This window comes from Eleutherodactylus coqui, chromosome 8, assembly GCF_035609145.1.
Source record: "Eleutherodactylus coqui strain aEleCoq1 chromosome 8, aEleCoq1.hap1, whole genome shotgun sequence".
In the NCBI taxonomy this organism is placed as follows: domain Eukaryota; kingdom Metazoa; phylum Chordata; class Amphibia; order Anura; family Eleutherodactylidae; genus Eleutherodactylus; species Eleutherodactylus coqui.
The window spans coordinates 56,997,894-57,022,324 of NC_089844.1; the positions used below are offsets into that span (position 1 = coordinate 56,997,894).

The 24,431-nt window shown below is 47.1% G+C and overlaps 1 protein-coding gene across 1 annotated transcript in view; it reads right to left on the minus strand.

Annotated features, from left to right (window-relative positions):
• The window catches only part of LRRC3 (leucine rich repeat containing 3), a 51,289-nt gene extending 27,199 nt beyond the window's left edge, over window positions 1-24,090 (minus strand). The window contains exon 1 of the mRNA XM_066577377.1: window positions 23,761-24,090. The gene's annotated coding sequence lies outside the window, so the exon portion shown is untranslated. The remainder of the gene's footprint in view (window positions 1-23,760) is intronic.
• Between the last annotated feature and the right edge of the window lie 341 nt (window positions 24,091-24,431).

Consider the following 24,431-nt stretch of genomic DNA (forward strand, 5'->3'; position numbering starts at 1 on the left):
GATATATTTTTGTACCGCTGGTGGGTTCCAGGGAGCCACCCATGCTGTCGGTCCACACGGAGTTGTAACTACATGTGTCCACTTCTAAAGAACCCCAGTCTGACTGGGGCATGCAGTGTGGGCCAAATCCACCTGCATTAAACATCACATTACCTCAGCTGTGATGGGCAATGCTATGGGATATATTTATGTGCCACCGGTGGCTTCCTGGCACCTACTCATGCTGTCGGTCCACAGGGACTTCACAATAGGGAGTTGTACCTGCCTGTGTCTATGAGTTAAAAAGCCCGGTCAGGTTGGGGTATGCAGTGTGGGCCGAAGCCCACCTGCAATTAATCTGACGTTAGCTCTGCTGTCCAGGGCACTGCAATGGGATACATTTATGTACAGCCGGTGGGTTCCAGGGAGCCACCCATGCTGTGGGTGCACACGGAATTCCCATTGCGGAGTTGGGGATTCCCAGTTGTACCTGCCTGTGACTATTTATAAAAACGCTCGGTCTGACTGGGGCATGCAGACAACTTGACAGAATGAATAGTGTGTGGCACATAGGTTCCCCATTGCTATGCCCACGTGTGCAGCTCCTGATGGCGGTGGCACAGGATTATATTTCTCATTGCTTCTGTACAGCATTGTGGGCTATCGCCCCGCCCCTTTTAAAGAGGGTCACTGCCTAGCCGTGCCAACCCTCTGCAGTGTGTGCCTGCGGTTCCTCCTCATGGCAGACGCACTTATAAATAGACATGAGGGTGGCGTGGCATGAGGGCAGCTGAAGGCTGCGCAGGGACAATTTGGTGTGCGCTGTTGACACTGGGTCGTGCAGGGGGGGATTGGGCAGCATGTAACCCAGGAGAAGTGGCAGCGGAGTGTCATGCAGGCAGTGATTGTGATTTTTGGAGGTAGTGTGGTGCTTAGCTAAGGTATGCATTGCTAATGAGGGCTTTTCAGAAGTAAAAATTGTTGGGAGGGGGGGGGGCACTCTTGCCGCTATTGTGGCTTAATAGTGGGACCTGGGAACTTGAGATGCAGCCCAACATGTAGCCCCTCGCCTGCCCTATCCGTTGCTGTGTCGTTCCCATCACTCTCTTGAATTGCCTAGATTTTCACAAATGAAAACCTTAGCGAGCATCGGCGATATACAAAAATGTTCGGGTCGCCCATTGACTTCAATGGGGTTCGTTATTCGAAACGAACCCTCGAGCATCGCGAAATTTTCGTCCCGAGTAACGAGCACCTGAGCATTTTGGTGCTTGCTCATCTCTAGTGTTTTTGCATGTACGTGGGTGCATGGTTTTGTGCGCACCTATGTACGCACACGCTCGTGTGAATGCACCCTTAGTCAGTCGTTATTGCAGTTAGTGAGTAGGTAGTAAAGTTTTCTCCCAGTTGGGTTTAATAGAAATTAACAGAATAATTATATTATATATAATAATTAGAGATGTAATCAAAATAGAACTGATAGATCACAGCACACACTTCACCTTGAAAATGAAGGGAAGACAATCCTCACCAGATGGTGCACGCTCATCAGAGATCCTGGATCCTGGATCGAAGTTTCCGCAACAGAGTATGTATGAGAGCAGCACTCCGGGGGTTAAATCAAAGATCAAATCTTTATTGTGCCCACAACAACCAAAGATCAAATCTTTATTGTGCCCACAATTGTTGTTGTGGGCACAATAAAGTTTTGATCTTTGATTTAACCCCCGGAGTGCTGCTCTCATACATACTCTGTTAATAATTAGAGATGAGTGAGCACCAAAATGCTCGGGTGCTCGTTGCTCGAGTCGAACTTCCCGCGATGCTCGAGGGTTCGTTTCGAGTAACGAACCCCATTGAAGTCAATGGGCATAGGTACCCATTTTTGTATGGGACCTATGCTCCGCTAAGGTTTTCATTTGTGAAAATCTGGGAAATTCAAGAAAGTGATGGGAACGACACAGAAACGGATAGGGCAGGCGAGGGGCTACATGTTGGGCTGCATCTCAAGTTCCCAGGTCCCACTATTAAGCCACAATAGCGGCAAGAGTGGCCCCCCCCCAACAATTTTTACTTCTGAAAAACCCTCATTAGCAAGGCATACCTTAGCTAAGCACCACACTACCTCCAACAAAGCACAATCACTGCCTGCATGACACTCCGCTGCCACTTCTCCTGGGTAACATGCTGCCCAACCGCCCCACACAACCCAGCGTCTGCTGCACACACAAAAGTGTCACTGCGCTCCCTTCAGCTGCCCCCATGCCACACGCTCACTTCATAGCCACACCACCCTCATGTCAATTTATAATTGCCTCTGTGATGAGGAGGAACTGGAGGCACACACTGCAGAGGGTTGGCAGGGCCAGGTAGCGACCCTCTTTAAAAGGGGCGGGGCGATAGCCCACAATGCAGTTGAGAATCACTGATAAATCGACGTTCTATCTTCATTCCAATCCTGTGCCACCTCCGTCAGGAGCTGCAAATGTCGCCAAGAGTTACGTAGCGATGGGGAATCCATGTGCCCACACAGTGTTCATTCTGTCAAGGTGTCAGGTGGCTCAATCCACACTGCAAGGGGAAAGCCATCTGCATTATTCCCCCTTTCCAAGTCACTCAGTGTCTTAGTGGCAGACAGGTAAAGCACCGCGATGGGAACTAAATGTGCGCCCACAGCAGGGGTGGCTCCGAGGAAGCCACCAACGGTACCAAAAAAAATACCATTGCAGTGCCTCCCTTAAAGCTAAGGTAACGCGAGAAGAAAGGAAGGTTGTCTTCGGGCCACACTGCAAGCCCTAGTCACGCAGGCTGGGTTATTTTCATAGTCACAGGTAGGTAGAACTCCGCTATGGGAAGTCTGTGTGCACCCACAGCAGGGGTGGGTCCCAGGAAGCCACCGACGGTACATAAATATATCCCATTGCAGTGCCTCCCTTAGAGCTGATGGAATGCGAGAAGAAATGCAGATTGGCTTCGGCCCACAATGCAAGCCCTAGTCAGGCTGCGCAGAGGCTAGTATTAGCAGCATTTCAGTAGTAGCAGAATAGACAGGCCCCAGTAACAATTCTGTGGCAGCAGTATAGGGAGAGCCTAGTATTAGTAACATTTCAGTAGTAGCAGTATAGAGAGGCCCAGTAACATATCACTAGCAGCAGTATAGGGGGAGCACCGTCTTAGTTCCATTTCAGTAATAGTAACAGTCAAGACAGGCCCCAGTAACAATTCCGAAGCAGCAGTATAGGGGGAGCACAGTCTTAGTTCCATTTCAGTAATAGTAGCAGTCAAGACAGGCCCTGGTACCATTTCCGAAGCAGCAGTATAGGGGGAGCACAGTATTAGTTCCATTTCAGTAGTAGTAGCAGTCTAGACAGGCCCCAGTAACATATCACTAGCAGCAGTATAGGGGGAGCACAGTCTTAGTTCCATTTCAGTAATAGTAGCAGTCAAGACAGGCCCCGGTAACAATTCCGAAGCAGCAGTATAGGGGGAGCACAGTCTTAGTTCCATTTCAGTAATAGTAGCAGTCAAGACAGGCCCCGGTAACAATTCCGAAGCAGCAGTATAGGGGGAGCACAGTCTTAGTTCCATTTCAGTAATAGTAGCAGTCAAGACAGGCCCCAGTAACAATTCCGAAGCAGCAGTATAGGGGGAGCACAGCCTTAGTTCCATTTCAGTAGTAGTAGCAGTCAAGACAGGCCACAGTAACATTCCCGTTGCAGCAGTTTAGGGAGATAACAGTCTCTTTCACATTTCAGTAGTTGCAGTATAGACAAGGCCCTAGTTACATATATGTAGCAAAGGTGTAGGCCAACCCCACACACCTTGCTGTACCATGAGTGCAGGCGAAGCCCATAAAAATTACTAGGATTACACTGTAGGCGAGGGCCCCAAAAAATTGGTGTACCAACAGTACTAATGTACCTCAGAAAAATTGCCCATGCCCAACCAAGAGGGCAGGTGAAACCCATTAAATCGCTTTGGTTACTGTGGCTTAATTTGTAACTAGGCCTGGAGGCAGCCCAGTTAAAATAAAAATTGGTTCAGGTGCAAGTTTCAATGCTTTAATGAGAATTGAAACGTATAAACATTGTTTACAAAAGTAATATGACTGAGCCTTGTGGGCCTAAGAAAAATTGCCCGTTCGGCGTGATTACGTGAGGTTTCAGGAGGAGGAGCAGGAGGAGGAGGTAGACTATAATACACAGATTGATGAAGCTAAAAGGTCCCCGTTTTTTATGGTGATAGAGAACGATGCTTCCATCCGCGGGTGCAGCCTACGTATTGTTTAGGTACCGCTGCTGTCCGCTGGTGAAGAAGAGAAGTCTGGGGAAATCCAGGCTTTGTTCATCTTTATGAGTGTAAGCCTGTCGGCACTGTCAGTTGACAGGCGGCTACGCTTATCTGTGATTATTCCCCCAGCAGCACTAAACACCCTCTCTGACAAGACACTAGCCGCAGGGCAAGCAAGCACCTCCAGGGCATACAGCGCGAGTTCAGGCCACGTGTCCAGCTTCGACACCCAGTAGTTGTACGGAGCAGAGGCGCCACGGAGGACGGTCGTGCGATCGGCTACGTACTCCCTCACCATCCTTTTACAGTGCTCCCGCCGACTCAGCCTTGACTGGGGAGCGGTGACACAGTCTTGCTGGGGAGCCATAAAGCTGGCAAAGGCCTTGGAGAGTATTCCCCTGCCTGCGCTGTACATGCTGCCTGATCTCCGCGCCTCCCCTGCTACCTGGCCCTCGGAACTGCGCCTTCTGCCACTAGCGCTGTCGGATGGGAATTTTACCATCAGTTTGTCCACCAGGGTCCTGTGGTATAGCATCATTCTCGAACCCTTTTCCTCTTCAGGTATGAGAGTGGAAAGGTTCTCCTTATACCGTGGGTCGAGCAGTGTGTACACCCAGTAATCCGTAGTAGCCAGAATGCGTCTAACGCGAGAGTAACGAGAAAGGCATCCTAACATAAAGTCAGCCATGTGTGCCAGGGTACCTGTACACAACACATGGCTGTCCTCACTAGGAAGATCACTTTCAGGATCCTCCTCCTCCTCCGGCCATACACGCTGAAAGGATGACAGGCAAGCAGCATGGGTACCCTCAGCAGTGGGCCCTACTGTCTCTTCCTCCTGCTCCTCCTCATGCTCCTCCCCCTCCTCCTCCTCCTCCTCCTCAACGCGCTGAGATATAGACATGAGGGTGCTCTAACTATCCGGCGACATACTGTCTTCCCCGCCTCCTTTTCCGAGCGCAAAGCGTCTGCCTTTATGCTTTGCAGGGAACTTCTCAAGAGGCATAGCAGAGGAATGGTGATGCTAATGATTGCAGAATCGCCGGTCACAATCTGGGTAGACTCCTCAAAGTTTCCAAGGACCTGGCAGATGTCTGCCAACCAGGCCTACTCTTCTGTAAAGAATTGAGGAGGGTGACTCCCACTACGCCGCCCATGTTGGAGTTGGTATTCCACTATAGCTCTACGCTGCTCATAGAGCCTGGCCAACATGTGGAGCGTAGAGTTCCACCGTGTGGGCACGTCGCACAGCAGTCTGTGCACTGGCAGATTAAACCGATGTTTCAGGGTCCACAGGGTGGCAGCGTCCGTGTTGGACTTGCGGAAATGTCCGCTGACCCGGCACACCTTTCCGAGCAGGTCTGACAAGTGTGGGTAGCTTTTCAGAAACCGCTGAACCACCAAATTAAAGACGTGGGCCAGGCATGGCACATGCGTGAGGCTGCCGAGCTGCAGAGCCACCACCAGGTTACGGCCGTTGTCACACATGACCATGCCCGGTTGGAGGCTCAGCGGCGAAAGCCAGCGGTCGGTCTGCTCTGTCAGACCCTGCAGCAGTTCGTGGGCCGTGTGCCTCTTCTCTCCTAAGCTGAGTAGTTTCAGCACGGCCTGCTGACGCTTGCCCACCGCTGTGCTGCCACGCCGCGCGACACCGACTGCTGGTGACGTGCTGCTGCTGACACATCTTGATTGCGAGACAGAGGTTGCGTAGGAGGAGGAGGAGGAGGAGGGTGGTTTAGTGGAGGAAGCATACACCGCCGCAGATACCAGCACCGAGCTGGGGCGCGCAATTCTGGGGGTGGGTAGGACGTGAGCGGTCCCAGGCTCTGACTCTGTCCCAGCCTCCACTAAATTCACCCAATGTGCCGTCAGGGAGATATAGTGGCCCTGCCCGCCTGTGCTTGTCCACATGTCTGTTGTTAAGTGGACCTTGCCAGTAACCGCGTTGGTGAGGGCGTGTACAATGTTGCGGGAGACGTGGTCGTGCAGGGCTGGGACGGCACATCGGGAAAAGTAGTGGCGACTGGGAGTAGCGCAGGGCCGCCGCCGCCATTATGTTTTTGAAAGCCTCCGTTTCCACAAGCCTATACGACAGCATCTCCAGGCTGATCAATTTGGCTATGTGCACGTTTAACGCTTGAGCGTGCGGGTGCGTGGCGGCGTACTTGCGCTTGCTCTCAAACAGTTGCGCTAGCGACGGCTGGACGCTGCGCTGAGAGACATTGCTGGATGGGGCCGAGGACAACGGAGGTGAGGGTGTGGGTGCAGGCCGGGAGACGGTCGTGCCTGTGTCCTGAGAGGGGGGTTGGATCTCAGTGGCAGGTTGGGGCACAGGGGGAGAGGCAGTGGTGCAAACCGGAGGCGGTGAACGGCCTTCGTCCCACCTTGTGGGGTGCTTGGCCATCATATACCTGCGCATGCTGGTGGTGGTGGCTCCCCGGCTGATCTTGGCGTGACAAACCTTGCACACCACAGTTCGTCGGTTGTCTGCACTCTCAGTGAAAAACTGCCACACCTTTGAGCACCTCGGCCTCTGCAGGGTGGCATGGCGCGAGGGGGCGCTTTGGGAAACAGTTGGTGGATTATTCGGTCTGGCCCTGCCTCTACCCCTGGCCACCGCACTGCCTCTTCCAACCTGCCCTGCTGCTGCACTTGCCTCCCCCTCTGAAGACCTGTCCTCAGTAGGCTTAGCAAACCAGGTGGGGTCAGTCACCTCATCGTCCAGCTGCTCTTCCTCCGAATCCTCTGTGCGCTCCTCCCTTGGACTTACTGCCCTTACTACTACCTCACTGATCGACAACTGTGTCTCATCGTCATCGTCCTCCTCACCCACTGAAAGCTCTTGAGACAGTTGCCGGAAGTCCCCAGTCTCCTCACCCAGATCCTGGGAACTTTCCAAAGGTTGGGCATCGGTCATGAGAAACTCCTCAGGTGATAGAGGATCCATTTTTGCCCACTCAAGGCCGGGACCCGAGAACAGTTCCTGGGAGCCTGCCTGCTCTTCTGAATGTGTCATTTGCTGGGAGCGAGGAGGCTGGGAGAAGGGAGGAGCAGCAGCGAGAGAATTCAGGGATGCAGCAGTGGACGGCGTAGAAGACTGGGTGCTGACGGTGGATAGTTTGCTGAATGCACTTTCTGCCATCCACGACAGGACCTGCTCACACTGCTCAGTTTCTAATAAAGGTCTACCGCGTGGACCCATTAATTGTGAGATGAATCAGGGGACCCCAGAAACTTGCTTCTCTCCTAATCCCGCAGCAGTCGGCTGCGATACACCTGGACCCGGAGCTCGACCTGTGCCCACACCCTGACTTGGGCCTCTGTGTCCTCGCCCGTGTCCACGTCCACGTCCTCTAGGCCTACCCCTACCCCTCAGCATGGTGTATTATGAGTAGAGCAGAAACAGAACGTTGTAATTAAATGTGCCACTTATTGGCCTGTGGTTGGAGGCTGACTTCGCTTACGGAACGCACAGCAGAGCCAGGAAACAATTATGCGCAAGCCTGTAGTGAGACCTAGTTGCGTATGACTGAGCTACTGGAATTCACAGGGCAGAACCAGTCAAGTGACCAAAGGCCAGTGGTAGGCCTTAAGTATTTTGCTTCAATTTTTTAAAATGGTGAGGTGAAAAACCAGACAGACACCGTATGCAGCGTATATAAGTATACTCTTTCCCTCTGGCGGGATGACGGCGATCATGTAACGGACAGAGCAGAGCCAGGAAACAATTATGCGCAAGCCTGCTGTAACGCTTAGCTGGGTAATAATGAGCGACTACTACCCCCAGCAAACACGCAGTAAACTGTACACGGTCACAAGCTTGGCTGGGTAATAATGAGCGACTACCCCCAGCAGACACGCAGTAAACTGAAGACGGTCACAGGCAGCCCAAATATAGTATTTTTTTCCAATTTTTGGGGAAAAGCCCACTGCCTATATAGCCTGTATATGGATTTCCCTGTTGGAGGATGACTGTGGTTATTGAAAGCACAATGCAGCCAGAAAAAATTAAGTGCAAGGCTGGGTATTAATAAGCGACTACTACCCCCAGCAGACACGCAGTAAACTGTACACGGTCACAGGCTTAGCTGGGTAATAATGAGCGACTACTACCCCCAGCAGAAACGCAGTAAACTGAAGACGGTCACAGGCAGCCCAAATATAGTATTTTTTTCCAATTTTTGGGAAAAAGCCCACTGCCTATATAGCCTGTATATGGATTTCCCTGTTGGAGGATGACTGTGGTTATTGAAAGCACAATGCAGCCAGAAAAAATTAAGTGCAAGGCTGGGTATTAATGAGCGACTACTACCCCCAGCAGACACGCAGTAAACTGTAGACGGTCACAGGCTTAGCTGGGTAATAATAAGCGACTACTACCCCCAGCACACACGCAGTAAACTGAAGACGGTCAGAGGCAGCCCAAATATAGTATTTTTTTCCAATTTTTGAGAAAAAGCCCACTGCCTATATAGCCTGTATATGGATTTCCCTGTTGGAGGATGACTGTGGTTATTGAAAGCACAGTGCAGCCAGAAAAAATTATGCGCAAGGCTGGGTAATAATGAGCGACTACTACCCCCAGCAGACACGCAGTAAACTGTACACGGTCACAGGCTTAGCTGGGTAATAATGAGCAACTACTACCCCCAGCAGAAACGCAGTAAACTGAAGACGGTCACAGGCAGCCCAAATATAGTATTTTTTTCCAATTTTTGGGAAAAAGCCCACTGCCTATATAGCCTGTATATGGATTTCCCTGTTGGAGGATGACTGTGGTTATTGAAAGCACAGTGCAGCTAGAAAAAATTATGCGCAAGGCTGCAGTAACACCTAGCTGGGTAATAGTGAGCGACTACTACCCCCAGCAGACACACAGTAAACTGAACACGGTCACAGGCAGCCCAAAGATTTTTTTTTCCAATTTTTTTTAAAAAGCACACTGCCTATATAGCCAGTATATCTCTTTCCCTGTACCACTGTCCCTGCCTCACCAGTACTGCCCCTATACTCAGTAAAATGACTGCAGACTGAGGACGCTATGGTCTGCACGCCCGATATACAAAAAAAAAAAATGTGCAAAACTGCTAAAAGCAGCCTCAACAGTACTGCACACGGTCAGATGTGGCCCTAAGAAGGACCGTTGGGGTTCTTGAAGACGAAGATAACAGCCTAACACTCTCCCTATAGCAGCTACAGCAGGACGGAACTTTCGCTAATGTCTCTCAGGCCTTAGTCACACGGGCGTTTTTTGCCGCGATTTGCGGATCGCATGACGGATGCGCATCCGCAAATCACGTGACCGGGGCTGAAAAATCGCCTGAAAAAACTGCTCCTAGCCGCGTTTCAATAGAAACGGGCCGGAGCTGTCCAGCGCATTGAATTCAATGGAGCCGGCAATACAGCCCGCTCCATTGAAAGCAATGCGCTGCGGGCGATCTCACGATGAATTGTCGGGAAGGGCTTAAATATATAAGCCCTTCCCTGCAATTCATCCAGAAATGTGTAAAAAAAAATATATATATATACTCACCATGTCCCGGCAGACGGAGTTCAGCGCGGCCGGCTGGCAGTGGGTGTGAGTGGGTGTGAGTGAGAGCTGCCCCTGATTGGTCCCTGCGCTGAGCCAATCAGAGGCAGCACTCACTCACACCCATTCATGAATTCATGAATGGGTGTGAGTGAGAGCTGCCCCTGATTGGTCCCTTCGCTGAGCCAATCAGAGGCAGCTCTCACTCACACCCATTCCTGAATTCATGAATGCGTGTGAGTGAGAGCTGCCTCTGATTGGCTCAGCGCAGGGACCAATCAGGGGCAGCTCTCACTCACACCCACTGCCAGCCGGCCGCGCTGAACTCCGTCTGCCGGGACAAGGTGAGTATATATATTTTTTTTATTTTTACACATTTCTGGATGAATTGCAGGGAAGGGCTTATATATTTAAGCCCTTCCCGACAATTCATCCTGCGATCGCTGGCAGCCCATTGCTTTCAATGGAGCCGGCTGTATTGCCGGCTCCATTGAATTCAATGGGCAAACATCATTCTTCTCTGCCACAGCTGTTACAGCTGTGGCAGAGAAGAATGATTTGTCTAGTATATGCTCTTAATGGGGTCGGCGCTGCTGCCGCCGGCCCCATTGAGCACATATAGAGAAGAGAACAGGAATCGCAGATCGCAGATAGGTGCGATCTGCGATTTCTGTTCTATAATTTATCGGACGAGCGCATAAAAAGCGCTCATGTGTCCGATACCATTGCAAAGCAATGGTTTTATAAAATCACCGGACGCATGCGCAAATCGCGCGAAAAAACGCCCGTCTGACTAAGGCCTCAGCGTGCATCTGTGGCGAGCTGCGGCCGGCCCCGGTTTATATACTTGGGTGTCACCTGATCTCCCCAGCCACTCACTGCAGGGGGGTGGGATAGGGCTGGAACTTCACAGGAGGAAGTTGTAATGCCTTCCCTGTGTTTCTATTGGCCAGAAAACGGCGAAAACTTTTCTGGGAAGAAAATGGAAGTGACTCGAACAACGAGTTGAACAACGAGTTGAATAACGAGCATCTCGAGTACCCTAATGCTCGAACGAGTACGCTTGCTCATCTCTAATAATAATATATAATAATTTTTAGACATGGCATTTTTAAAAAACAAATTGGCATTTATATTTAAAATCTGATACAAACTCTTAAACATGCTTTAATCTGGTATTTCTGAAAATACTTTTTAAATATGATGTTTGAAACTGTAACTGGCATTTTTAGTCAGGGGCGTAGCTACAGGCTCATGGGTTCAGGTGCAAAAGTTCAGTTTGCAGACCCTCCGTGCTCCATATTACCCCCACTAACTGTTTATCACTGCCGAACCATAACTAATAGGGATGAGCGCGTATACTAGCTAAGGCACTACTCGCTCGAGTAATGTGCCTTAGCCGAGTATCTCCCCGCTCGTCCCGAAAGCGGGGAGCTGCGGGGGAGAGCAGGGAGGAATGGAGGGGAGATCTCTCTCTCCCTCTCTCCCGCCCGCTCTGCCCCGCTCCCCGCCGCAACTCACCTGTCAGCTACGGCAGCCCCCGAATCTTTCGGGACGAGCGGGGAGATACTCGGCTAAGGCACATTACTCGAGCGAGTAGTGCCTTAGCGAGTATACTTGCTCATCCCTAATAACTAAACATTACCACCCTACTGGACTACATAGCACCACCAAACCGTGACTGACTAATAATACTGTGTTGCTATTGGATAGCATTGCCATATCATAACTGGATAATAACACCACACCGTTACTAGATAAACACTACCATACCATTACTAAACAATACCACCACGCTGTGAGTGAATAATAGTAGCATTAAATGGGGTTGTCCGACTTATAATAAAATATCCTTCCTAGCGTCCCCGCAGCTTCTGCGCTGTAGGAGTTTGAGCATTGAGATCTGTGATTGGTTGCAGCAGCCTGATACACAGGTTAAGTGCAGCCTGTAAACAATATGTCTCAGAGGAGGATAGAGCTGGTGCTGTGGGGACCTATGAGAGGTGAGTATAGGATATTTTATTTTTTTCCAGGCATGGGGAACACTAGGAAAAAAAAATTATAAATCTGGCAACCCCTTTAATAGTAATAATAGTTCTCCCATATAGTAATAGTGTCCCCACTGTAGCCCTTATAGTATTAGTGCCCTCAATGTGGCCCACTAAAGTAACAGTGCTTCCTTAAAAATAGTGCCCCCCCAAATGTGCCCGATTAGTAACAGTGCCCCCAAATGAGGCTTTTTACAGTTACAGGTTGCCTTTCTGAGGCCAGTAGTGCTATATTCATCGTACGTTCCTATCTTGCGGCTCCACTCAGTCACATGATCCCTGGCTGCACGAGACCCTGACAGACGACTCCTCCTCAAAGGCTTGTTTATATACCAGATAGAAAAATATGTATACTCACTTGCATCCAATGTGGTCCCTTTGGTAGGTATATTGTCTGGCTCTCAACAGTTTCAATATAGAGAAGCTGTTTTTGTGAGTCCTGGAGACTTGGGCCTTTCATGTCTCTCTAGTTCTGCTGTTTGCGACCGATGCAGTGCGGACAACAGGGGTAACCAGTGAAAGAACAGCGTAGTACTGAGCGGGCTCTCGTCTCAACTGTGTGGGGAGAGCTCACAAGCTGCAGATAAAGTCCAAACGGTTGAAAATGAGCAATAATCGTTATGCGGGTATCATGCAATTTTTGTTTGAACGATGGATTTTGAGTCACATAAAGTCCATTGGTCAGCCGCTGATACACTAAGCAGATACATTCCATTTGAATGTATTTAGCTCACCTTTCAAAAGACTGCAGGATGTTCTCCCAGTGGCATGTTAACACTAGTCATGAAGAGAACAATGCAATCTTGTGGCAGCTGTTTACACAGCTGGGTGCGTGTTAAAACACACCCTGGGCCCTGAAAACAACACATTGAGGCCCTTTTACATGCAAATAAGGATGATAAAGTGTTAATGGCCATTAACACTTTATGCAAATAGATCGCTAAATCTTTCAATCTTTCATTTGATTGAAATATTATCTTTGAGAATAAGTGGTCCTTAAGAAACCAGCTGAGTAAATGATTTATGGTGCACACATTTTTACTGTGGTGAGGGGTCCTGTGGGCCCTTCTGGACTAGAGGCCTGCCTGGTGGCAAGTGCAACCCCCATAGCTATATCACTGTTCTTTGTGTGTATATGTATATATATATATATATATAGAAGCTTTTTCATGAACTATGCCAGCCTGTCTCTTGTGCATTGACCGAATTACTAAAGTTCATGCTGACAGAACCATAGGTAGCAAGTTCCCAGAACAGGTATGTAAAGTGTGCATGTGTATGCTCTGAAACGCTGCGGTGATCCCGAAAAAACATACTTTGAAGTTTGACTTGGAAGGGTTCTGCAAGTCAGAGGGGTGTGGCATGCTGGCCTTTCCCCACCCCGATCATTGAGAGTGACAGCTCCTGTCCACATACACAATCAGGAAAAGGAGCTATCAGTCTAGATGATCTGTTGTAGAAAGGCCCCCATGACTCAAACTTGAAAGGCCTTCTGATTCAAACTTCAAAGTATGTTTATTATTAGAGATGAGCGAATGTACTCGTTTAGGGCAATTACTCGATCGAGCATCGCTTTTTTTTTCGAGTAACTGCCTAATCGGGGGAAAAGATTCGGGGGGTGGGGGGTGAGCGGGGGGTTGCAGAGGGGAGTGGGGGATTGCAGAGGGGAGAGGGGGGGGGGAGAGAGAGAGCGCCCCCCTGTTCCCCACTGCTACCCCCGCTCCACCACGCCTCCCCCCGAATCTTTTCGCCCGAGTAGGTAGTTACTCGAAAAAAGCGATGCTCGATTGAGTAATTGCCCTAAACGAGTACGTTTGCTCATCTCTATTTATTATGTAATGCCACATTGTTTCAGAATAAAACATACACAGTTGCAGTATACATACATGGCCATGGTTCGGGCAGCATGAACTGTTGTCAGATTCCCTTTAAAGGGGTTATCCCACAATCCAACAGTACTCCTTTTTGTGAAAGGTAGTCCTCTTCAGTCACATGACCAACATTTGTAACTGGGAAACTACAGTTCCCAGAAGCACTTGTATCACCTCCTGGCTGCTGGCCCCTCCCACTTTTTTGCATTTAAAGGTAACCCATGCATTGCAAGGCTTAATTGGAGCAGATTAACCCTTTGCCTCTCCCCTGAGCTTTATTTTCATAGTGTGAAGAAGGAAGCGGGCTGCAACTTTGCAAAACATATCTCTCACAGCCCTGATAAGACCAGATGAATTGTATCTGCCCATATGAAATAGTTACTGAACTTACTAAATACAGGGGAGAGAGAGCAGAAACAATTCCTGTGTGCTAAGGACGGGGGCAGAGCAATTACATATAAGTGAAGATAGCACCATCTGAGCATGCTTGACCAAAGTGAAGAACTACCAGAGGTCACTTCCAGGAGCAGCTAAAGGTAAACAGAGAGTAAGGATGGGATGTTTAAGGGGTGAGAAGTCAGGACTTTACTAATGGATTTAGCCTGTTTCCCTGAAAATAAGATATACCCTGAAAATAAGACATAGCATGATTTTCCAGAATTTTTGAGAATGCAAAATGATTTTTTAGGCTTTTTGAGGATGCTTGAAATATAAGCCCTACTCTAAAATTAAGCCCTGCTAACAGTTAATTAAAAAAGTCAATTTAAATAGTGTCCAGGCAGCTATACATGTAAAAAAGTCAAACCTTTTTGAACAAAAATTAATATAAGACACTGTCTTATTTTCGGGGAAACACGGTATTTGCAAAGACTAATGATTTTACCTATAGTACACCCTGAGTCACAAATGAGTTCTTGGTAATACGACATGTTTTTTAAGCATGTGGCCTTTTGTAGACCAAATGCATTGAAATGTGTGACACAAACATGCTGTAAACATAGCTATTCCTATTTGCTCTGCACCAATTAAACATGGATTTTTTGTTTTTTGTAGCTATTTATGCTTAGTTTACAATTTTAAATTTGAACTAATGAGAACATGCATGACATAATGCATACAATCATACATATTTATAATGAAGCCAGTCAGAGTGCCTCCACAATTGACATCAGCAGCACACAGTGCAGGTGTCCCGGAGTGGGTAAATGTGTAATGCAGCAGTCAGCCTCACTACTGCTGACTTATATCTACATATACCTTCCTTCTCCCTCTCTCCTTCACCACAGCTGCTAGATTTTTAATCATGAAAGCAGCTGTTCGCAATATATCTAAATATAAACACCCCAAACCAAAAACCCTTGTAACTTAAAGGGGTTGTCTCGCGAAAGCAAGTGGGGTTAAGCACTTCTGTATGGCCATATTAATGCACTTTGTAATATACATCGTGCATTAAATATGTGCCATACAGAAGTTATTCACTTACCTTCCCTGCACTGGCGTCCCCGTCTCCATGGCTCCGTCTAACTTCAGCGTCTAATCGCCCAATTAGACGCGCTTGCGCAGAAGGGTCTTCTGCCTTCGGGTCTGTCCAGCAGCAGCGGCATTTTGGCTCCGCCCCCTTCTACGCGGCATCGCGTAGCTCCGTCCCGTCACGTGTGCCGATTCCAGCTTCCTGATTGGCTGGAATCGGCACACGCGACGGGGCGGAGCTACGCGATGACGCGTTGAAGGGGGCGGAGCCAGAACGCCGCTCGTGCCGGACCGAGCCGAAGGCAGAAGACCCTTCTGCGCAAGCGCGTCTAATCGGGCGATTAGACGCTGAAGTTAGACGGAGCCATGGAGACAGGGACGCCAGCGCAGGGAAGGTAAGTGAATAACTTCTGTATGGCACATATTTAATGCACGATGTATATTACAAAGTGCATTAATATGGCCATACAGAAGTGCTTAACCCCACTTGCTTTCGCGAGACAACCCCTTTAAATAACCTCTAGTAGCCCAATATACAGGGTATAAATACAAAATTAGCTACATTTACCAAACAAGGCAAAAATAATCCCTAAGGACTCAACTTAACAGGAAAGATTGCATAAACAATAGTAATTCACCAAAATGTCCATTTTTCTATCCTCAATAATGTACTAACCTTGAAAAGTGAAAATCTTTGTGTCATGACTGGCTGGTGTGAACAACGTACGTAATGCCTGTCAAAGTCTGTCATGTCAGAAAAGTCTAGTTAGATCAAAGACAAACTGAGAAGCAGGAAAAAGGGAATACATGTGGCTTAAAATGCATGAAAATTCCAACTGGCTGCACACCACTCCAGATAGGAATGGGTACAGAGAGGATGACGGAATCTCCCTAACCGCTCACCTGCCCTGAAAAGAGCGAGACAGCGACCGGAACCTAGAGTATTCCGTAAACACCCTTGAATGGAAACTGCAGCAAGGCAATACCAGGAAGCAGAAATAGTCAGAGAAGACGGGGAAAACAAAATAGGTAGCTGTAGTCAGAAACTGACGACTTGGGGCTCCCTCATACCGGCGTATGCATTTTTGTGTGTGCCGCAACGCATTTGCACTCTGAATTAGGTGCTTTTGCCTGCATATCGGGGCATTTTACTGTATTTTTTGCACATGGATGGCATGTTGATATGCATTCACAATACCCCCCACCCTGATTCAAAAGGCTTTTTAACCTTATGAGGTCCAGATATTATTTTCCACATGGTTTTGCGCTATATTTTGTGCATCCCTTGCATATTGTGGGCACCCCCCCCCCCATAGATTTCTATGTTACCCTTTAGGGTGCTTTCAGATGTGCGTGTGCACAGAACCACACATCTATTAGAACCATTTGTTCCCTATGGTGTGTTCCCATGGCCGTGTTTTACAGGTGTGCAAATGCACGTAGCTGCAAAACATAGGACATGCATGCACCATAGGTCCATGGTGCGTGTCAATATTCCCCAGCTTGTCACTGAACACTTTGATAGCACTGTGACAGTGTTCAGTGACAAGGCTACTCGCCGTGAGGAGTAAGAATCCCCTGCCACAGCTGTGACATCTGTGGCAGAGGATTTCTTCATCCCTGTAGGGGGTAAAGAATTCCCTGCCACAGCTGTGACAGCTGTGGCAGAGGATCGCGATGTTCTCCCATTGCTTTCAATAGGAAAGGCGCTTCTGCAGCCCCATTGAAAGCAATGGGCTGCCGACAAGCCCTGCACTGCAGGGTATTTTCGGGGAAGGGCTTTAAATATATGAGCGCTCAGCCAATCAGATACAGCCCTTTCAGCAGGCGAAAGAGAAAGAGATTCTGAAAGAGATTCAGAGTAGTGTAGAGAGAAGACATGGCTGGACGCGCCTGAGCCCCAGCAGCTGCGGAGACATGAGTATATATATTTTTTTATTTTTTACTCTAAGGATGATTTTAAGGGAAAGGCTTATATTCTCAGCCCTTCCCCGAAAATCCCTGCAGGGCTTGTCGGCAGCCCTTTGCTTTCGATGGGGCTGCAGAAGTGCCGGTCCCATTGAAAGCAATGGGAGAACATCGCAATCCTCTGCCACAGCTGTCACAGCTGTGGCAGGGGATTCTTTGCTCTCCGCGGAGATGAAGAAATCCTCTGCCACAGCTGTGACAGTTGTGGAAGGGGATTCTTTCATCCCCGCAGGGAGTCCCATTATCACTGAACACTGTGACAGTGCTGTCAGAGTGTTCAGTGACAAGGGAACTCCCCACAGGGAATATTTGCATGGCAGACAGGTGAAAAAATATATATATATATATATATATATATTTTTTTTTTTTTTTCCCAAACCAGGGATGATTTTCAGGGAGGGGCTTATATTGCAAGCAATTCTCTGAAAATCACTGCAGGCGTTGCCCGCAGCCCACTGCTTTCAATGGGGCCGCCGGCATCAGCTGCAGCCCCATTGAAGGCAATGGGCACAGACATGCATTCACGCGTGTTTGTGCACGTACGTGGGTGCGTGGTTTTGATGCGCACCTATGTACGCACACGCTTGTGTGAATGCACCCTTAGTGTGCAAATGTGCACAAAATGCTTTTATTTCTTTGCGTCTGCAAAAAATATGAGAAAATTAAGCAAACCAATTAAAATCAATGGGTTCTATACTCTATGTCTTGCTCATGCAAATTTTGCGTACACAAATACATGCACAAGTGTGCCCATGAGAAGGAGCCCTGGGGCATTTATTGCAGGAATAATCACTGGAAACAGCTATTTTTGGTGATAGTCATCCCATATACACACAGCCACCAACAGAAATCACTCATTAGTCACTTCATTTCAACTCATTTAAACAAAGTGACAAAAAAGAGACTTCTTACTCAGTGTAAACAGGAGTTGTTCAATCTATGAATGACTGTGTCAGGGCTGGAACCCACAACCTGCCCCAGTCGGCAGCTTTCTCCGCTAGGCTAGTCCAGCACTTGGACAGTTCTATTGCTGAAACCTAGCCTTGTTCTACATTTCCCAGTTACCTAGTTCCTGCCTCCTGGTCCTGACCCCTCCTTTGTTCCTGATTGCACTTCCTATAAAAGCCCAGCCTTGCCATTCCTTCAGTGCGTGATTATTGTGTTCCACTACTGTAATCAAGCTCAATCTGTGGTCCGAACATGTCAGCTGCACCTCAAGAACATCGCAAGAATCTGTCCTTTCCTCACCGTTGAAGCACTTAAAAACACTCACTGTTGCCCTCATCCACTCTCGCCTCAATTATTGCAACTCGTTGCTGATCGGCCTCCCCCACGCCAGACTCTGCCCTCTCCAATCCATCCTGAATGCGGCAGCCGGGCTCATCTTCCTGTACAGCCACTACTTGGACACCTCTGCCCTGTGCCGGTCACTGTACTGGCTGCCCGTTAAATACAGAATTCAATTTAAACTCACTACCTTAATCCATAAAGCCCTCCACAGCACCGCGCCACCATACATTGCCTCCCTCATCTCAATCCATCAACCAGCCCGGGCTCTCAGCTCTGCTAACGAAACCAGACTGAGCGCCGCTTTAATTCACACCAATCATTCCTGCCTCCAAGACTTCTCCAGAGCAGCACCAGTCCTCTGGAATGTGCTACCCAAAACTATCCGCGCCATCCCTGATTCACAAAACTTCAGGCGTGCTCTAAAAACACACCTTTTCAGGGAGGCATACCATATCCGCTAAACTAAACCCTTCTGTACTCTGCCTGATAACATGCTCCCTGTCCTAGTGACTGCAATCCCTGCTAGCCATAATCAACTGCCCCTGCAGTCACACTGATTCAGCCATCACACAGCTTATGTCTGACCATTGTCTGTGTGTATAGCATCCCTCACTCTCCACCTCGCCATACCGCGCACGTCTCCAGCCTTTACCTTCTGTATCATCCCATTATTTGTAGTATGTAAGATTGTTAAATCTTTATTGATATATATTAAAAACACTGGGCTTAGAACAAATCATAAATGATAAGGACAAAAAAAGAAACAAATATACTCGTGCGTGTCACAATATTCCAACGGGGAAAATTCTGTGCGAGACTTTATTGATTCGTCTCAGATATCAAACTTTATTTTATTTAGTTTTTGTTTTTAGAATAAACATCCCACGGAAAAGAATAGAGAGCTTCCAGTAATGTCTGAGATCAGTCCCAATTATAGGGGGTCGTGATAATCAAACTGACTGTAGGTATAGTATGGTCCGACAGTCCACCCCTTTTTTAGATTAGGGTGTTCTGGGCTGATTTACTGGACAGACCATCTATAGTAGATACGAATTTAGCCTAAATAAACGAGGAAGAATCATATCCTGATTATCGCAAGAAAGGGGGGAGAGGTGGGAGTTTCTAAAGATGCCGTTAGATGCGATCATCAGGATATGATTCTTCCTCTCTACTGTTTCCATCAACTGATTACAGATAGTCCCTGACTTGCAAACATTCGAGTTACGAATTTCGCAAGATGCGAACAATCTGTCCTGCACAGTATGATGTAATGCTATGGCATTACATCATACTGTGCAGGGACCGGGCAGGCTTCTATCAAGCCTGATAAAAGCCTGTCCGGTCAGATTGCGGGACACTGTGCAGTTGCTAAGCAGCCGGGGGCCTTCTGAAAGGCCCTAGGGCTGTCAATGCAGAGCGCCTATCAAGCCGTGTGCTTGTTGGGCACTCTGCATAGGCAGCCCTGGGGCCTTTTAGGAGGTCCCCGGCTGCCTAGCAATCGCACAGCGTCCCGCAATCTCATCGTGGGACGCTGTACGGACCCCCTGAACGTTGGGTGCCGCCTGTTCTTACAGCGGACACCCGGCGGCAGCAGTTCCGACGAGCCGCACCGCTCGTCAGAACTGTTAACACTTTAAATACCGCCAGGTAAGAACAGCCGGCACCCGACGTTGTATGGAGCGGGATCCACCTGCGATCCCGCTCCATACAAGCATTTGTTTGGACTTGTGAACAAATAGACTTGTGAACAGGTTCCTGGAACGGAACCTGTTCGCAAGTAGGGGACTATCTGTACTTCATGTAACCGTGGTTTTTATATTTTTGTACGTTTGTCTTTCTGTAGCCCCCAGTTTTTGTAAGAGCTGCAGAATATGTTTGACGCTATATAAATAAAGATTATTATTATTATCCTTTGTATCCTCCATTGTACTGCATATTGATACCTACTGCTGCTGACCTTTGGTTGATTTATTGGGGCTGTGCTGTTGGAAACCTATGTAGTACAACAGATTCCAGCAGCGCAACCCTTAGGGCTCCCACACACTTGCGTTTGCGTTTTTTGTTAACCCGATTGTCAATGGGACTTTCTAATGTTAAAAACGCAACGCAATGCACCAAAAACGTAAGTTGCGTTGCGTTTTTAACATTAGAAAGTCCCATTGACAATCGCGTTAACAAAAAACACAAACGCAAGTGTGTGGGAGCCCTTACAGAGTGCCTGTTTAATGCTAATGGATGCGGGCAGCTGGAAGAGCTCTCTGGTGCGCTCCCACCTCCATCTGCTTAATGACTATCACTCCTGTGTGAAAGCTAAACCACCTGATAGCTATTCCGTGTAAGGGTACCCTAAAGTAACTAGAGACAAGACAAAAGTCCTAGTCCAGACCTGACTAGCATACAAAGAGTATAACCAGAATCTTCTAATAAGAGGAGCTGGTATAAATAACCTAAACCACACATTGAAGGAAGTGAAATGCAGCACCACCCGCCCATCAGTGCAATAGCAAAAAACATTTTCTCCAGCTAGCAGTAGAGAGCGTGCCGCACGTGATCCAGCAATGAAGTTATGGCCGTGTGTCAGATCGCCTAAGCAATAGCATGGAGAGCGGCTCTGTAACACTTTGTCAATAAACGGTATATATCCTGTATGTTCTATCATACTTCACCCTTCTATATTTTCTAAGAAACACATTTTTGAGGCCTGTGAGCCATTGATTCTGGTCATTGGGAAGTTTACAATACTCCTTGACTACCGTCAACAAGTGAGGAGGTGTCGGGATTGTCCTATGCCGCGCTACTCAATGCTTGCCTTTCGAAATTAAGTCTGACTATGTTAGCTTTTCGGCTGAAGGATGATTTTTAGTTCAGCATAAAAACCATTGTTCAGCCGGCCAGCTGATAGCAGGGACCGCAGGCTGTGATTCTCCATGGGAGCGCTGATAACAAAGGAGCTGTATGCAGTTAACAGACCACCCACTGTTATCTGTATACAGTGAAGAGAGCTTCATTTAAATGCAAATTAAGATAATAATCTACTAGTAGGCATTAGTGCCCATTAGTAGCCAAGCAAAATGCTTGCTCAAAGCTGTCACTCAAATTGTCTTTTGAGCGAACTTTGAGCGATCCTCTTTTCGTGTAAATGGGGCTTAAGTTTGCATCTGCCTTTGTCTAGAATTCAGCTCTGTTATTTTTACCAAAAAACCTAAAAAAATGTTTTAAATAACACCACCATTATTTTCTATGAGATTTTCCAACTGTTATCAGTTGGCTGCACTTGGCCTTTGTTCCATTAGGTGTTCATTGTTTGACAAGTAAGGTTCTGTTCAGACTTCTGTTAAGAGCTTCCATCCAGGGTTTCCATCATAAGTGCTAAAGCAAAATAGTGCAGCAGGCAGCATACTTTTTTCTGGTAAACGGATAGACACTATGACAGGTACCCAATGGAACCAATTATAGTTAGTGGGGTCAGTTAGGCGCTGTTATTGTCATATGACGGATCCGACACACTGTTATTTTTGTTTTTTGTGTTCCTATGATGGAGTAGTAAAACAAAAATACTAACAGAAATGTGACAGAACATAAAAAAAGAATTGAAACCTGACAGATCTCTTTAAAGTAAAGTCAATCCATTAGGATCTCTTATGCTACTATTACGTTTTTTTTTTTTTTTTTTAGTTAATCAAATTAAAGCTATGAAAAGCGGCATTAACCAAACAAGTCTTAACCGTTTCCAATCCACTGTCTGACATCTGAAGACATTATGATTTGAGGCTGTACAGCTCCGACATTGTAAGACGTCCGTCGGGGTTCTCTTACTGTATATTGCCAGCCTCTCTGCTGTCGGAGCCTATCCAACATGTAACCTCATACAGTACTGGCTTTAGCCAGCATATAGCGCCATTGTATAACTGCAGAAAAAGAGTAAGCCCCCTAGGAAAACCAGGATACAAATTGGATTCGAAAGGGTTAAAATGCAATGATTAACATTATTACATGCATAAAAGCACAAATGGGGAAAGAGGGCGCAGTGCAACAGGACAACAACCGCTTTGTGTCTCTTTATGCTTTCTCAAGCCTTTTTTAAAAGTGGACGTGTCATGGAAAGAGAAGCCTAGACACAGATATTAACATTGTCTAAGACCCATTTTATGCCTCTTAATAGTGTGAAAAAAGAAAAACAAGACAAAAAATAGAAAAAAAGTGCCAGAATAAAGTTGATCAGTAAACATCATAAGAGTTGCAGGGAGGTACAAGTCAAAAGAAAGTTGTCAGAAGATGTAAAACTTTTTGTAGGACGTCAGGTTATAAATAGCTCCCTAATACAGTGTATAATGATAGCATGCTGATGACACATCATATTATTGTAACACTAGTATAAATATACTCCTAGTAACATGTTTACAGCAGCTGCTATAATGATTAAACCATGAGTGTGCAACAACTGTATTCCTAAATGTAACGTAATGCAGGGATAGCCTGGAATTTACTCCACATTATAATTTATTTGTACACAATATCCCCAAAATAAGCCAAATGAATAAATGAGATTGGATACCATACACAGCCCATAACCATGTTAAGATATCGCTGGAAGTGAAGTCTATAGAATGGGATAGGTCCATGCTTTCTCCTGAATGAATGGGGGTACTGTATTTTTAGGCAGCGAATTTCTTAAACATTCAGCACAACTATCATAATTTCATAACTATTACGTGACGATGAAAGGCCTGGCTTACCATTGGTATCATTCATTATATTACATGTAAAGAAATACACTGAAGTTAGAGTTAGCCTCCTAGAAACAGTGTATTTCATAAATACAGCGCACCCTACATGTATACTTCGCATTTTCTGTAGTGCAAAAAAAGTTGTACATGTGTCCATACATCTGTAAAGAAACTCTAATTGCGTTAGTGTCACTTATATACTCAGTTCTCTATCCACTTAACCAGGGGAATGTCTTTTCTGTTCTCTTACTTCAAATACTTTCTTATTGAATGTAACTTATACCCCCTGATGCAATATAAATGGACACCAATTTGGTATATTGTAGAATGTAAAATTGTATCCAATGACAGTCATAGAAGTAAAATACGAAATAACAGTAAATACCCATTAAATATATAGTTTTATAAAATAGACATTATTGGGATTCACAAAGCTAGAATTGGAAGGAAAAGAGACAATAGGTTGTACAGTAAAAACATTCTCAGTCTATGATGCTTCCAGTACAGAAAGATTGACATACTATAGAGAATATCTAGTAGTATTATACAATTGCAGATAACACTGACACATTAACCAGCAGACTTACCCTTCTGGTTCTGCTGATGAGGTCCAGTCTGTAACTTCAGAGGATGTCCCTGCACCAGGTACAGTTCATTCACAAAATCCTTGCAGCCCACTGATCATCAGCACTCCCTGCTATTCCTGTCAGTATCTCCAGCATAACACCAGACAATCAGAAGGGGAATTTGCTGCCCCAGTGTAACAAGACCCACATAGGCAGCTGTATTCTGTATGCTGATGCTAAACATGTCCAAGGGAGATACAGTCACCATGTGGATGATCAGCTATTTAACATCACAGCTTGCTTTGGCTCAGTCAGAAATGCTGGGTAAAATGGAATGGAAAAAAAAGTAAACCTCCTGAGCAAGCAGCTTAGACAGCAAGAAGTGTGGCACAAGTTCCCATGCAGTGGGCACAGCAGGAGGGGTACAGGGGCAGCCCTCCTCTGGTCAGCTGCACTTGTTGCTATTTCCAGAGAGCACAGAGCCCATTCTGTTTTGCTGCTAACATCCACATTCACACAGACCAATCAGACTTCCGAGGGGCAGTAACTGGATCTGGTCTCTTCCCTGTCAGGGAAATTCTTGCTAAAAAGCCTTTTCTGTCAGAGGCAAACTGCTCCCAGCGGACGAACAGGTACAGAATGCATTCCTCTGGGATTGTAAGAAGGTGGATGGAGTAGAGCCATAAATAACA